The following is a 13,008-nucleotide window of genomic DNA, read 5'->3' as shown; positions in this document are numbered from 1 at the left end:
CCCCACAAGGACCTCAAGACGATCAGTAAAGTGTAGGAACTTGTGGATGTCATCCGAGTCAACTTCAGTGTCATCAGTAACAGTCGAGTTCTTATAGAATAACAAACGAGAAGCCTGCTTAACTCTGAAAAAACCTACATGTTCCACCAATTATAAGAAAATATTAGTTAGAAGTAGCATCTTCATGAGAGATTCGTTGCTACTTCTAAAGTTAAATTGTTATTAGTTAGACAGAATAGGTGGATTAAGAAGTAATCGAGGCAACAAGCAAGAACCAGATAGAAAACTAACATGGATGAACAATTGGAACGACGTCGGGGTGGAAGATCGCAATGAAGATGAGACCAGGTTCTGCTATTTCCATCAACATTCGTGCGCCAACTTTCAATCCGTAACACTTGAGAAAGTTTATCCAATTCGGCCATAAAAAAAGCAGCGATCTTCTTGGTTCATGAACCCAACTCAGAACTTATATCCATGGCTTGTCTTCACTGTGACCACTAAACTGGTGTATTCAGTTATGGCAAGGTCGAGCATCTTGAGTACATGTGTTCTGGCAGAGCAACTAAAGCACTGCAGGAAAAATAATAGGAGCACACAATGAATTCCCTATCCAAATCTAGAAATAATTTCCTCCTTCATGTCAGTGTTGACCATCATACTAGTACCTTTTATCCAAATATAGCAATCCAAATTTCCAAATTAGTCGACAGCATGTTCAAAAAAAACCACCCTCCTGGATAGAAAAGAGGATTCTAGGAACATATTGTGCGCGTGTTAAAATCCTATGTTAGGATGAGAAGGAACAAGTGTGGCGTCTCATTGAGGGCGCAGAAACCTATAGGGTCCTCGCACTTTGGGCACTGCAAATGAAACACACTAGATTCAGTATGAACAAAAATGCATCAACGGCGGCGGCTGCCATCCTAGGATTACCCACGACCAAGGGACTTGGATTTATCGGGGATGGATGAAGAATTCATACCTGGTTCTCCATGATAAAACCCTATGCAATCGCCGAGAGGGGGTTTTCTCTGAACAAATAGATGAGGGAGAAGGGGATTCAGGCCTAGTGAAATATTGCCGCTTCGTCCGTCCAGCTTACTGCTAAAGCTGGAAAGGTGGTTTTTTTTATTTGACGGCTCATTGGGCATTACTACGGCGCTACGACCGGGGTGTGTCTACCGTGCAGTTTTGCACTCTAATTTGGTGCATATGGCATGTGGTCCCCGTTGCCAGATGCCCCACATATCAGCGAAAGGAAGTAGAAAGACAGGAGTAACTAGTTACACATAAATATATTTTTGACAGACAGATACTCCCTCTGTAAGGAAATATAAAAATCTTTTATATCACAACTTTATACATAAGAAAAATCAAGGGGAATATATATAACATTATAATTATAAAGAAACAAAGTTTTTTTTACACAGTATAGACGAGTTGGTGATGATGGTGTGTCTGCCATCCTGCAATATAGGTCGTCCGATTTATATCTTACGGATATGAAGGAAACTATGGCAATTTTGCAAAAAGGTACCCACACGCCTCTCCACATTTGCACATAAGGCCTTCCCTCGTTCATCCTTTTCTCTCACAAGATAAAATACTCATACAAATGCATCTTGATGTTACGTGCAATGCACGGGCATTATGGGGGTTCAGCTGAGAATATAATACTCAGATAGGCTCATGGTTCTAGACTTTGGGCCACAGTCCAGTGGGCCTGCATGTTTGGGGGCCCATGTGTTCTACCTCAGCGCTTTTCATATTGCAAGCGATCGGTACGGCGCTAGTTTTAGATGCTATCGCAAGGCGAATACACAAAATTGAATAAAGCACGACAGCTGTTGGAATGAAATCGAACGACAGTTCCTAACCAGCAATCAGAGTTGCAATTCTATCAACGATATACCATGTGATAAATAATACTGTCATACTACTTATATACACAGGATACTTGTTTCGCCATGCCAGATAATTACATCAAAATCTCTCAGAGGATAGATTAGTTCGGTGATTAAATCTTATACATATGTGTTGCTACTGAAGAATTTCAAAGTTGATTTGGACTAGCTCTCCTTGCCGAGAAAGTTCGATTTTGACATAATCCCCTACCACAAGATATGATTTAGATTTGAACCTTGACCATCCTTTGTACTTACGGTATATTGAGCAGGTTAATTCACACCAAGGCTGCGCATGGTAAAAGAGACTTGACCACGGTCGCCCGGATTGTTGAATGACTCCCTCGTTGCTGTAGGAATTCTCCGTTGGCAAACAAGAAGACATACACAAACAGTTAGATCAACACAGTGAATAATGTGAAACAACATGAACAGAAAAAAGAACGAAGCACTTGGGCGGCCAATGCTTACCAAGAAGGTGGACATGTCAGTTTTTGGAAGGACTATGGTATATCAAGTCCGAACTGCAGCCCAGTCTGTTGCTGGTGCAACTGCTCGTTCAGTTACCGATGTACGGGTTGAAGCAGATGCAAGTGCAAGTGTTGGTGCAGGTGTCGAAGCCATTGCTGGTGCCCGTGCCGGTGCGACTGGTAGTGCCGCTGCTGCTGCCAGAGATGGTGCTCCTTTTAGAGCTGGTGCTGGTGTCGAAGCAGGTGCAGGTGTCGATGCCCGATCCTCCGGTAGATCAGCCTGATCCGCTGACGCGGTCGGTGCACAATCCTCAGCTGGATCAGAGTGAGTTGCTGCCGCTGTCAGTGCTAGAGCTACTAGCGGTGCTCGACCCGTTGCTGAAGGTGGTACCGATGTGTGAGACAGCGGCTATCGTGTATAGTCTGCTATGATCAGCTTTCTAACTTGACTAGGCTCCGTGACCGTGATCTAGTTTTTTCCTTCATTTCTTTTAAACGCGAGAAGGACTAATTGTGGCGTGTTTTGCTATACCAAACTGCAGTTCATCATAGGGATTCAAGTTGTACTCAGACAACAGACTGGTCCAATTTTTCCTAGTAATATAAGTGATGGACAAGGCCTTCATTACTGACACGACATAAGAAGTGAAACCTACAAAAATAGCCATCGTAGAGCAAACCAAACGATTTATTCTGTGATGAATGTCACATGGCAAAACCTGCATCGTAAAAATGCAGCAAAAGAAAGAAAACATGACATTAAATCAATAAGATTTAGACAGTAAATCAATAAGATTTACTTGATGTGACATGAGTGCATCCTTTCCAGGAAATTACTATGTTGAAGTACTAAAGAGAAGATTGATCGTCGAACTACATGTGGCATGCAGGGCCCCCGCCTACTCCCACAAGCAAGACAGTCAAAAGGTCTTGACAAATCATATGGACCGAACATCCAAGGGACTGGAAATCATGGTGTGTGCGATAAACCCTACAATGCATACAGATATTGGAGTGTAACCATAATTGATAAATCGTCCTCACAAAAAAGATGATCTGGATACTTCAAAATATACATACTAAATTGAGTGGACAGACATTAACATAGACTGTTCTTAGGACTGACCACACACCAAAAGCGGCAGTACTAAACTATATAGGGTTCGCAAACATAAATTAGTACTGAACGATAGTACTTACTACATACAAGCAAAGTTGCACTAATTAAACTCCGCAGATTATTTCTTGCCACCGACCTACGGGATGAACCCCACATAACTGACTAGGCCATGGACTTCGTGAGAGATGTCTACTGGCACCATCACCATCTTGTCAACCTTGGACAACATAATAGAGTGGTCTTTCCACTCATAAACATGACGATGAAGACATGCCGCATCAAATTTGTCGGGAAGCTTTACAAGAACCACACCCTTTGTAATCAAAGGCACGACCAGGATATTGTTGTGGTCAAGTACAGCCTCGAGAACACGCCTGACAACAATGCTACAGGAAAACACTAGTTCACGACACATGGCGACAAGGACACAGCAGCTGGATAGTTTAGCAGTAGTACTCATCCTTAGGTCTTCCATTTCTCACGGCATGACTTTGAGAACTTCATCTCCACACTGAACCTGGTTCTAATTCAAACAGAAAATAAATATTTTATTACTACCTTCGTTCAGAAATATAAGATGATTTTTGATATTATACTCCATATATGACTACATATACGCACAGAAATGAGTGAATAGAGACACTAGAACATGTCTTCAAACACATGAGAGTAGAGGGATTACTTGCAATATCCATAACACAAGTTACTGAGGCAAATATACCCTCTTCAAAGGTAGCAATGATGTTCATAAAGTAGTTGAAAGTAATCCATAAGAAATCAGTGTGAACCTCTACCATGTTTTGGTTAAAAGAGGAATTTAGAACCGTCATTTGGCGCACAAAAATCACCTAGAAAGTTGTACTACTAGTACTAGTACTGCGTGTTAGATGAAAAAACACGATCAAGATCGAGAAAAAGATCGCCAAGAAGAGATATTACCTGGACTTGCTTAATGAGGGATCCTAGAGAGGGGGGCTTGGACAAGGCGATGGCTTTGAGCTTATCTGCGGTAGTCTCGGCGGGGTGCTTGCGCTTCTTCGTACCATGAGCCTCGACGGTTTTGGCTAGAGCCATAGACATCACTTCGGCCGGTGCTCCAGCGTCCATCAAGAAACTGTCAAATAGAAACAAAAGAAAAGAGACCATAATCACAAACTCGAAAGAAGAACAAAGAGGGAGTTATAGGATCAGTCTCGGGGTTGCACAACCGGGCCTTGGCCAGAATCAACACCATTGATGCGCTCAACTTTCCTTCTTTGGGAGAGAAGAACAATGGCAGAAGCAAGTCGGGGTTTTCTTGAAGAAATGAGGAGCAAGATGAGGGAGAAGCGAGTGGAGGTTTTCTTCAAGAGAGGAAATCGATAGAGAAGAGTGAAATGATGGTTGCTTTGTCCGTCCAACTTACTGCTGGAAAGGAGGGGGTTTTGTGATTTGACGGCTCATTGGGAATTACTGCGGCAATTTGATCAGGCTAGTCTACTGTACAGTTGGGCACTCTACTACGGAGTAATTTTGTGCATGGCTGGTGGACCCCGATGCTGGCTGTCCCACACGTCGGCGAAAGTGAGTAGCAAGATTCCCGACGACCGTGGAGGAGGATCCGCACGGTAGAGCGTGTCCACTTTTTCTGAAGAAAAAAAAATGATTACAACAAGCGTTTCCACTCTTACGACGGAGGAGTGCGAAACACGACAACCATTTGAACATACAAAGTGCTCCTACTACTAGGCATGTGCAGTGGTTCATACATCAGTACTACATAATCTTGTTGCTAGTGTAGTAAGATATGATGATAACAAATGATGTTGTGCGCATGTAAACTATTTCAACAGTAATGTAGTAACATAGTACCGCTTTTTTGACTGTCCGGTCGAGAATGAACGGTGAGATCAATGTTAATATAACTAGGTCTACAGCGCACAGAGAGTACGGTGCTACAGTATTCCACAAAACATGAACCATATGAAGCATGAATCAGTGTTAGGCAGGGTGTATGAAGGGTGCATGGGATGGGAGCAAAAGTTCCCTTCTCGACCCACTTTTGGGTGTTTGGCAGAGTGCATGAAGGCTGCATGGGTCCACGCTAGTAGGTTAACACAAATACATGAAGAGGGAACAACTATATTGAGATGAGAATGCAACCAAACACACCCACACGCTTTGTGCTACAATGACTTTTCTGCATCGTCTGAGTTTGATCCAACGGTCATGTTGCGCCGAGACATGGACATGCCCATGCAGAGGACGCCTAAACACCACCAAAGTCCCTCTGCTTCTCGAGGTGCATGACGTTGGTGATGCGGGGTGCAACCGCCCGCGGAGCCTGCTCCCGGTCGACGGGAGCCAGCTCGTCAAAGACAGCGTCCAATGGCACGAATGGATTTCGGTGACAGAGCCCTGAGAGGATTCGCCCAACAACGGTGACGGCAGCCTGCAACCCCTCATTGTCCAGCTCCGCCCCCACCATCGCGCGGAGACGGCTCAGCTCCTCGGAGATATAGGTGAAGAAGGAGACCAGGTCAGGAAGCCGCAGCTCGTTGAAGTCGACGGGATGGTCGAACGGGTTTAGTCCGATGGCCGTCATGGTCGCGCTGGCACGACGGTAGGCATCGCACAGCCGCAACACATGCGTGGCAACTTGGTCCACCAAATGGCTGAGGCGATCCTGGACCTCGTCACAATCGGCCCGCTCGTGCTCCAGCCGGCTCCCCTGACGGCCTATCGTATCTCCTGCTTTCTGCAGCAATGCCTTCAATGCCTCAAGCATCTTTGTGGTGGACGCCTGCCGCTTTTGAAGCTCTGGGAACTCCCGAACATAATGGAGGAGCATGGCACTCCTCTCCTCCTTGAGCTCACGTGAGCTCAATGTCCTTGGCCCTAAGCTCCGCATTCTTGGCCTGGAGCTGCTGTGTCAGGAGCCTCACCTCAGACTCTGTGATCTGCTGCACCACCATGGCACCAGGTAGAAGCAATGGGGAGAGGAAGCAAAGAGCACGAAACGGCTAAAAGGCAATGCAATCTACGGGACGACAGAGGGAGCCAGCCGAGGAGCGGGGAATCTTTTGGTTTTCACCATGGCAAAACACCAGTCGACGACTTCTCACATCAGGGAGCAGTGGGTTTTACAGGCGGAGTCATCATGACTAATTGCTGCCGCGCCTGCTCTTGTCAATCAAAAAATTAAAAATCCTGCAGCGCCTGCTCTCGTCAATCAAAAAATTAAAAATCCTGCCGCACCCAAACACCAGAGCAACACAGCGGTGGATATTTAAATTTACCTACTGGCAATGACATAAAATAGGTGGCGAAAAAACAAATGAGGCGGCAGCCTAGCTAGTCGGTCGCACTAGCCCTACTAGCTAGCCACCGTGCTTCACTGATGTACTCGACGGAAAGGTGGTCTTTCGTGATTTGATGACTCATTTACTTGCTTCGGCGCTATGACCGAGGAGGACCCAAAAAACACGCGGTAGGGCGTCCCACGTCTCGGCAAGGAAGAATATATGTGTGCACCACCCGGGAGGACCCCGAAACCGCATTGTAGGCTGTGCCACGTCTCGGCACGGAGGAAAAATGTGTGTGTAAAAATATACTGTATCATACGCAGGCTCGACCTCGGGACCCAGTCAGTCGGTCAAAAACACCCCACTAGCCACACAGCTTCATCATGCTAACGTGGCACGGAGGATAGGTGTGGTTAGCTCCGTCTCAACCAGCCAAAACGTCTCTTGTTCTAGGCGATTCTTCTATTTTCCAAACTTTTTTAGTTATAATAACACCATGGCAAGCTAGCGCTGCTCTTCGTGTGTGCCTATGCGTCTAAAGGCTAGACGATGGAGAGGAGAGAGAGAGATCGCGGACCTGGGACCCACCAATAAGTGAGTCAACGGTCATGCACGTGTTGACGAGGCACTCCATCTACTCTACTCAACGTAGTACTGTATAAAATCAAGTTATGGGACAAAGCCAACACCGTTGTTGTTTCAGGCTATCGATTTACCCTTTGTAGTCCAGGTTGCCAGTTCAAATCTTGTCTTTCAGATTTGTTAGTTTTAGGTCCAAATTTGATTAATAACAAGTGGGACCCCCGTGTGTTGTTGTGATATTTCAGTGTAGGATGTTTTTTTGAACAAACACTTTATGCGGCTAGACAAGTAACAGCACGAGTTACACGTATTTTGCAAGTTTATGAACAAAAATGACAGCGGCATAGAATATCACATCCACCCCGCAGCTTAGATGCTATGGTGATACGAGTTTTTACATCGTTGGAATTGAGATCCAATGGCTTGGGAGTAGTCTTTGTAATTATGCACAATTTCCAAACTCTCCAAAGGTTTTTTTGCAAATAAAACATCCAGACCTCGTGTGTGCCGCTGCATCTTTGATCCAACGGCTCCCCGTTGCTCATATTAGGTGCTCCCCGTAGCTTAATTAGCCACTATGGTGATCCGAGCATCTAGGTCGTATGATATGTGATCAGATGGCACATGCGTAGTACTTGTACTTTCTATGCAATTCCCAAACTCTCTCAGCCGTATATTGCAAAAACATTCAAACCTCCTATTGTGGGCCATTAAGTCTCCGAGAACTCGTATCACTATAGAATCTTCGGTGCGGGAGCACCTCATATTCTCCCGTGCGAGAAAACATCAGGTGCTCTCGTAGCTTGGATGCTACGGTAATACGAGCTTCGAGGTCGTTTGATCTGAGATCCAATGGCATCTGAGCAGTCTTTGTGCTTGTAAGTGGTGGCCTAACTCTTTGGGGCTTTTCTGCAAAAAACCATTCGAACCACCGAGGAGTTGTTGGGTCACAAATCCAACGGCTCCGAAGAGCTTGTATCACCAAAGCATCTAAGGTGTGGTAGCACATGATATTCTTACATACAGGAGAATATGATGTCCTCCTTCATCTTAGATGCTACGGTGATACGAGCTTCGAGGTAGTTGGATATGGGATCCAAGGGCATCTGAGTAGTTTTTGTACAAATTGTGTGCAATTCTCAAACTCATTAAGGTTTCCTGTAAACATATTAAGACATCCTGTGAGCTGCTATATCTCAGATCTACAAGCTCCAATCAACTCGTATCAGCATATAGCATCTAAGGTGTGGGGGCACATGATATTCTCCCAGGAAGGAGGGGGGTGCACAACCAATCAGTGTTTGGGAGGGTGGGGACAAATATAATCTAAACAATCCTAAACAGAGCTTCACAATTTTATCTAAGGTCGAGGGGTTAACCCCCGACAATCTACATAGCTCCGCCTAAACACAACACTTGCATGTACTGTAGTACTAGACTTAATATTCATGTTCCAGTTTCCTATTCATTTTAAATATTGAATTGAGGACCATGCATGTCTTACATTTTACTCCCTTCATTCCTAAATATTAGTCTTTTTAGAGATTTCAAATGGACTCGCACATATGGATGTATATAGACATATTTTAGAGTGTAGATTCACTCATTTTGCTCCGTATGTAGCCACTTGTTGAAATATCTAAAAGACTAATATTTAGGAACAGAAGGAGTATTTTTGAATATGTGTCATACATGCATGGTTTGTAAAAATAGATGCACTATACTTATTGGATTGTTGTTGTGTTCGTGTGTGTGTGTGTGTGTGTCTGTGTGGTCATATGCTTAATACATACAAAGTTTTCTCACCACCATATTGTTCATCTTTTAAATTTGAATTTGCAATGAAAAACTTACTAGGGATACCATGAAATGTGAAATCCACATTGAGATCACTATATCACAAACTCACTCTAATTCAAGAACTCGTCATAAATCAATTACCACGTTGAGATTACTATTTGCAAGGAAAATAAGGGCATTGTAATACACATAGATTCGTTCGGCAATTTAAAAGATTCCTTTTGTATTCTCGAATGGTAGGACACAATGGCGTACCAGCCAGACCTTGGCTCGTGTTGATCCTAAAAAAACGGTCTCGTGTCCTTCTGGTGGCATGCGTGGTACGCACATCAGGAAACACCAACCAGTCGAGCCTCCGCGTTTCGAGTCAAAATATCTGGCGGCCGGAATTCCAGCCCTAGGAAATTCCCCTCTTGTCCCCGATCCATAATGACTACTGATGAACAATGGAGGGATGCTTTAGTAACAAGACAACGTTACCTACAATGCCAAGCACGGTTCAATTCGCTCGATCGCCGCTCCCCAAGGTCACCCGTCAACTGCATTGCCTAGTACTACTACTACTACACCAGGATGAGCACAGAATTGAGCCTGTTTGTTTCGTGCCTAGTACTTGAGTTAATATATCAGGCAATGCACTGGTACAGAGGGATTATCCTTTTACTCTACATATATAACTTGTTTGAAGTCTAACTAAGCAAAATGTTTGACCAAATCCTTTCTCAAGAAATACAACATGGCAAATGTATCGCTTGAAAATTTATTGCATGATGCACGTTATGATATTGTTTCGAATCCTGGATTTTAAATTTTAGAAAATCCAAAAGTGACAAGAAATTCATGAAACTGAGCATGGTCACATGATATGGCACAAATATTCCTTCGTAATTTTTTTCTTCAATTTGAGACAAGCTGCTTATGACAAGTTGCACAAATGAAGAGCCAAGGTATTTTGGAACAAAGACCTTCACGTTAAGGCGAACGCTTTCACTATTGAAACCGTGGGCGTTTACATGCCGCCACGAGTCCCGCTTCTCATTGGCAGGTGCCGTCCGAGCAAGCGTGTGAGTCGACGGGAGGCGTGCGAGCAGACCACTATGCCAGCAGACAGGGAGGCGTGCGAGCACACTGCTGCGCAGGCTCACTGAGAGGCGAGCCCTTTGACTAGGCTCTGCCGCCCACCTTCGTCCCAACTGCTCCCATTTTTAATGTCGCCGGTGCCGCAGTTTAAAATCAACCCCGCACTACCCGATATCGCTACAATCTTCTCTCTTCCTCTCCGATTCTCCTGTCGTCTACCTCCAACTAGCCTGACCTAAACGTATGCCATGCCGCATCACGATGGTCTGCCCTTAGTCTTCCAATTTCCTGAGGAAGACACCCAGCTGGAGTCTCAAGAACATAAGGCTCTTTGGGACGAGCTTGAAACGGCCTTGCAGGAAGACGTCGCACCTGTCCCCGCTCCCTTTCCGGCTCTCGTCGCCCCGACTGCGCCAGCGCCCATCCCCAGGGCATTGATGGGCTGGGAGCCGCACATTGTCGCCGAGCTTGATGCCACGGGGTTCCATGAGGTCCCCGCTGACTTTCACGCGCCCGTGCACCTGCCAGCGCATGCTCCTGCGTGTGCACTGACGTGCACGCCCGTGCCGGTGCCATGCACCTGCCAACGCATGCGCCTGCGCGTGCACTGACGTGCGCGCCTGTGCCGGTGCCTGTGCACATGAATGTCTCTGTCGCACCATTGCCGGCGCCTGTTCCCGCGCGGGTGCTAGTGCTCCCCTTAGCGGCATGAATGGCCGCCGCAACCGCTTCCTTGCACTACTAGGGAAAAGCCTAGCAGCAGCGCGGGTTTTGGGCCTATCAGTAGCGCGGGGAGGAGCGCTACTGATAAGGCGCTACAGCTAATGCTTAGCAATAGCGCGTCTGGACCCACGCTACTACTAAATTGACTTAGTAGCAACGCTTCTTCAGAACATCGCTACTGGTAATTAGTAGTAGCGCTTCTCCTCTCCCGCGCTACTACTATTATTTAGTATTTTATTTCTTTTCTATTTCATGTTGTATTCATACACCTTTACACAAGTTTTCATACAACATGAATTTAGAGATTGTTTTTACATCATAATGAGTTATTACATCATGGGGTGAAAGAACCGTGGGCTAGTTTCAAGTGGATGTCCATCCACTTGAAACTAATCCGCGGTTCTTTCACCCCATCATGTAATATCATCATCATCATCATATCATTAACAACTTATCATCATAATACATCATTGTCATATAACACCTCCTCAAGATCATCGTTTTCATCATTGACATCACATAACACCTCCTCAATATCATCATTATCAACTCTAACACATTACCACATAATAAACATATTGTACCTCATAGGACCTATTACATTCGATTAAGACCTACTACATTTTCTAAGGTAAAATAGCAAAAAACAAGATAGCCCCTGACTCTCCATTATGGAGAATGGAGATTAGCCTGTCTCCAATTCTTGCCTTTCGCTGAATGTTACTTCCAAGAACCTCCTTGCGAATGTCCATACATCTCTTCCATTCTTTGATGATCATGTGTTCACGGGTTTTAGAAATCCGATATGCACAGGTGAGCTCCGTAGATTTACCTGGCAGTATGTTCAAAACTGAGAGGCGACCATGAAGAGACATCAGATGAGGCACACAATCCATTGGGAGTTTCTGTTGAAAAACATAATAATAACTTCGTAGTTAGCAATGATGTACTAGTTTTAGAAGTATGCAAAAGATGCACGGATGTCGTAATAGTAAAAAATCTTACCAGGGTATCTCCAGAGAATTTAACGTGGTTCAACACATGCACTAGTGGCACGTATTCACCATAATTTGGAGGAGTTCGATAATAGTCATTGTAATTCTCAAGAAGAGTACAAAATACGATCAGATGATTTTTCTCCTTATACGTTAATTCGGTGCCATCGGTGTAGTGGGTTTTATCTACCATCTTCCGCACAGTCTTTGAAGAATCAAAATAAGCTATCAATGGAAATAAGCTATCAACTATTTTGAAATAAACAATATAAATTAGTTAAAAACTATGTTTGAGAAACTCACATAGCGGTACAATCGGAAGCGTATCAACAAGGACCCAAATGTCCATATTGTCTTCCTCGCCGTCAGGATCACCAAGATCCATGGTGACAATCATACCCTCATAAAAACCATACATTTTGCAAAGTGCTTCCCAATTTTGGCAACCAAAATGGGTTACGCTCTGAGCATTGCACAGATTTACTTCAAAATCCATATCATGATGGGTCCTTAGGTGTATTTTCTTTGTTTCGAAATTTTCATGGTCTGCAAAACCCATCCTCTCCAAGACATAGCGTCTTGCATGGCATGGGATAAGCTAGTCGAATTGTAAAATATGAAAATTAGACGTTGAAATAGTTGAAGTCATGCTTAATTACAAAAAAAACACTTGTCGTTGTTGCGTACCGTTTCACAATCGAAGGTCTCCTCGAGCTTAATGCTGAAGCGCCGATCTTCGTCCAGCCGAACAAACCTGTCGCACATACCTCGATCGTCGTGGCACCAGCTACACTCCCTCGGGAGACCGTCGTCATCCGAGTATGACATTTCCTACAATCATAATTCAAAGATTAAACTTGTACATATTCTAGCACAAGTCATGCCAGAATTCACGACAAAATCCGGCATGACCTTTGCTAAAAAAGGACATATCGAGCGCCTGAAATTTGCCGGAACGGAAATTAATCAACACTCCGGCAAAACATAGGCCACTCGAAGATGTAAACTGAACATGAACGACCACTTGGGCAACCACATATCCTATTT

This window comes from Triticum dicoccoides, chromosome 5B (assembly GCF_002162155.2).
Source record: "Triticum dicoccoides isolate Atlit2015 ecotype Zavitan chromosome 5B, WEW_v2.0, whole genome shotgun sequence".
NCBI classification, from domain to species: Eukaryota; Viridiplantae; Streptophyta; class Magnoliopsida; order Poales; family Poaceae; genus Triticum; species Triticum dicoccoides.
The sequence above is the reverse complement of the archived record's forward strand: the minus strand, read 5'-3'. Positions refer to the sequence as shown.